Raw genomic sequence first — 4,530 nt, forward strand, 5'->3', positions numbered from 1 at the left:
ATTCACAGGGTATGATGTCAGTCCTAAGTCTTCAAGTTTTCTCCGGAGGGTGACTTCAATTTTAGATAAATCTTCTCTGGTAATGTGCTTTTCATTATGTCCTCTGCTTAGAGACAAGCAAAGAATGTGAGCCGACTATTAGTGAGCAAAATCATTTATGCAAAGATTCTGTGTGTATTATCTCAAGCATTTGCAGGGGACTGGTTGTGTGGCTGCTACATTCTCTCACCTTTGCTTTGCATTTGCAAGTAGAGTACTACCTCTGCTCAGCCTCTCTCTCTCCTGGGCCAGCATATCTGTCAAGGCTCCCAGAAGGGAACTCATAGATTAATGCTGCTTGGACTTTGTTTCTAAAATTATCCACGCTCTTGCCTTTGGTTGTTTGTATGCAAAGACTACTGCCATGTGCATTTGTGTTTTTGGTTATAGGAAGTAAAAGAAAAAATATAAAAAGAGGAAAACTTAGGAGGAGTATTTTTTCACCTTCTTAAATTTTTCTACCAGTACAAGCAGTAAAGACTCAAAGGAAACTTCAAATGGACAGTATGCTGATCACAAAACAAGGAAAGGAGAGGAAATTCAAGACTAGAAGTCTATTTGCCTAATAAATGAAAATGAAACAGAAAGTAGAAAATAACACAACTATTAGGAAATATAATAAAATTGAACGCAGTGAATTTTAATTGGGATACAGTTGCACAAGATGGAAGATGAGAATCATCCTGAAGATCCAGCCAGCAAGGTTCCTGTTGTCTAAGAGTAGAATCTCTTTGCCCAATCCAGATTTTTAAAGTCTAAGTGTATTGCCCAGAAGCAATTAGCCTCTTGGTCTCTTCTGTCCCTCGCACTAATTGGCATCAATATCCCCACCTCTGACAGCTGCTCTTCATTCTGGTTTTAGTTTCCTTACCATTGACTATTGAGTGACCAGAGAGCCACCTTCCTCTGACTCTTGCTCTGTTCCTCTCAAGGACAGGCTGTGTCCTTGAGGGGAAAATTCAAACTGAGCTATGAATTTTTTTCTGGAGTATCCTTATTATCAGAGCACAGGCAAAATTCTGTTGTCAACCCATCATCCAGTTTGGCAGCTACTTGCCTACCAACCAATGCGCTCCACTGGTTAAGCTTTCAAGACCTGATCATGTTTTTTAAGGATTCCTAAACCCTGCTTCGCAGTATCCGCCTTCTGCCTCCTAATGATGCTTCTGTCCTTTATCTTTTACCCGTTCTTGCTAATATGCCAAACTGTGGTGCTGAAGGAGCTAAGGAAAGCTTTCTTACATTCTGACAAAATGGCTAGGAGGATAAGAAAAAACTGCTGCTGGAATTCCAAGTTAGAGCCCTGAGGATGTTTCATTTCATCTTACTGGAAATCACATTGATGAGCATACTTCAAAAGGTTTCTAAAATATGGATTGCAGCAGCAAAAATTTGAAATTCATGCATAGCTTTTTCATAATAGACATTTTAGAGGAGTCTGTTGAAGACCTCTCATGCTGAATAATATTTAATAGGTTACCAAAGAAAATTCATTCGGTAAGTACAACAATATTCCTGTTGAAACATCATTATCATGATCCCAGAAACTGACAAGAGGTAAACATTAAGTAAGTAATCCAGGTGTAATTTGTGGACTCCCAGAACTACTTGAGAGCAACTTTTTTTTAAACAAATTTGAAATTAATATAAAAATCTCAAATGGATCAATTCTATTTATTTGTAAGAGAAAAAAATGTCGTAATGGTTCTACACCATTGAAACAAAAAACAGAATTATGCATCCAGTATCTGCTTAATAACACTGCTATCATTTATTCACTGAAAATGATTTCTTCAGTAGACACACAATTTTATTACTGGCTCAAATTTTAGATATACTTAGTGCTCTACAATCTATACCTAGTTTTCTCACGTCATCATAAGGATCTACACAAATATTTTATCATAAGCAAAGTTCTTAAGTAGCTCTAAACTGGTTTCATTTTCAATATTTTTGTATCTTTTTTGAAAGGGAATAATAATCAGTTTCCAGTGGTTACGTGACTATTTTTAAATTTATGTTCAGTGAAATTGAACATTTCATTCGATCTTTATCATAGCTGTTGCCTAGTTCCTGCTGGACTAAAGTGTTTACTTTTCATTTTAAAATTTATTTATTATTTTTAAGATCTAAAAAAATGCATATATTTTTATTTTTCATGATATAGTTCCTTAGGCTCAGGAATTTTCCCTTTCATCTCTCTTCCTCCTCCCTTCTACTATTTTTCCCGATATCATAATAATAGGATAGTCCTTCAAAAGCAGTCAATCTCTCTGCTATTTAAGTCAAATTATTAAAAAAATCATGTCAACATTAATTTTAATAGTTGATAAATTTGTGTAGTAACTTTCATGGTGAAAGTAAGCTTTATAGCTCAACTAACTTAGCTTCATAACCACCATATGAGCATAATTATTTCCCTCCAATTAAAATATTATTTTACAAATGAGAATGTTGTGATATGACTGCATTGAACAATTTGCTCTATTCACAAAGCTATAACTGATGGAATGAGTACTGAAGCCCAAATGTAATACCTGCAGGGCCTATGCTAACACCATGGAATAATCTTTTTCCCCATTTCTGCTCCTATTTCCTTTTACCTATTTTCTTTTATATGTATTTATTTACTTAATTATTCCATGATACAATTCCATAAGCTCTGGAATTTCCCTTTCCGGCTCCCCAAATCTCATCCTCCCTCAAGACTTCCTCCTACCCCTTGTCATTACAACAATATAGTCCTTCACAATCAGTCATAAGTCCATCATTCTGTTATTTCAGTGAATCCTGGCACTGTAGGCATGGACAATAGCAGAGAGTCCAGCATGCCATAGTCAGGATATGTTCAACAATTTTGATAGGATTCCATCTTTGATTTAGAAGTAGAAATGCACACTGCATTGTATCCTCACATCTGGATAAAACAGTCTCTACTACACAGTTACTATACATTCCCTTAAATGAAAATTCATAAAACAAAATCATTAACAGAGAGAAAATAGAAAATGTACAATTGCATCAATAGTTAAATCAATAGTTAAATAACATGCTACTGAATGGCCAATGTACCACTGAAGAAATGAAAAGGAAATGATAGCAAAACAAATAACCCTGTGAAGAAATAGACAAAGGAAACTAACAGGAATTTTTCAAAAGAATATATTCAAATGGCTAACACACACATGAAAAAATAATCAGGCTCCCTAGCAGCCCAGGGAGATTGGCCTACAATCAGAACTCTATTAACAACACCTACTGGCATGGGTGTAGGAAGAACGATACCCTCTTTCGCTGTTGGTGGGAGTGTAGGTTAGTACAATCACTATGAAAGTCAGTATGCAGAGTATTAAGAGAACTGAAAATTGGCCTGCCGTATGACCCAGCTATCCCACTTAAGGGAAAAATTCAAGAAGAAATGAAACCTGCATTTGAGAAAGTGATCTCTAGTCCTATATTTACAACAGCACAGTACACAATAGCAAAGACATGGAAACAAGCCATGCCTGTCCAAAGAGGAATGGATTAAGAAACTGTGGTACATCTATTCTATGCAATACTACTCAGCCATTAAAAAGAATGAAATTCTATATTTTCAACAAAATGGTCCCAGCTAGACCATTATGCTCGGTGAAAGAAGTCAATCCCCAAAGGACAAGTATCATATGTTCTGTCTGATATTAGGCAATACTCATGCAAAATACAAAATCTATAGCCCTTTCAATACTGTTTTTAGTTCATCTCAGGGAGGTTGATACTTTTGCTTTCATTTTTATTCGTTCAAAAAGTTTTTGTTTTTCTTATTAATTTCTTCACTAACTCATAGGCCACACAACAGCATCAATTACCTTTGATTTTCTTTTTCATTTCTTCAGTCTTTAATTTTTTACATTTTTTTGTTTAACCACTGAGACTTTGAATACAATTAAAAATATGCTAAAATAAAAATATGCCAGAAGATTGTAAATATGCACTAAGAGTAAAATATTTTAAAATTTGAAAAAGTAAAAAGGAATGATAAGAAGCATGAACATGTAAATAATGATTCATAGTGCTAGAAGTAATCACAAACAAATATACTTTTTAAAAAAAATATGGAACGCTTCACGAATTTGCAGGTCATCCTTGCACAGGGGCCATGCTAATCTCCTTTCCGTTGTTCCAATTTTAGTGTATGTGCTGCCGAAGTGAGCACCAAATATACTTTTATTGGGTCAAATGCTGCATGGCAAAATGGAAGAAATTCTATTCTTGTGTTATAAATGTACTCTTACAGAATCAGTACCATGGTCATCTGATATTTTTAGCTGCCCAGCAGATGTGTTGGCTTACCTTCTTTCTTTTCCATTGAGAGATTCATCCCTCCATACTACTGAGTTGCTTGCTGTCCAAATGAAGCATCCTCTAATGAAGAAGCTGTCCCATGGTCCAGGAAGTCAAATTAAGCATCCACAACCCTACTTACAGCATCTCATCCTCGATGAAGGGGTA

The 4,530-nt window shown here is 35.4% G+C and overlaps 1 non-coding gene across 1 annotated transcript; it reads right to left on the minus strand.

Moving 5' to 3' along the window:
- Window positions 1-4,127: 4,127 nt before the first annotated feature.
- Window positions 4,128-4,234, minus strand: LOC121158887. Its single transcript, XR_005884259.1, has one exon. It is a non-coding gene; the product is annotated as a U6 spliceosomal RNA (small nuclear RNA).
- Window positions 4,235-4,530: the final 296 nt, after the last annotated feature.

The sequence above is a fragment of the Ochotona curzoniae genome, unplaced genomic scaffold, assembly GCF_017591425.1.
Source record: "Ochotona curzoniae isolate NIBS_2020 unplaced genomic scaffold, NIBS_Ocur_1.0 contig_3819, whole genome shotgun sequence".
Classification (NCBI taxonomy): Eukaryota; Metazoa; Chordata; class Mammalia; order Lagomorpha; family Ochotonidae; genus Ochotona; species Ochotona curzoniae.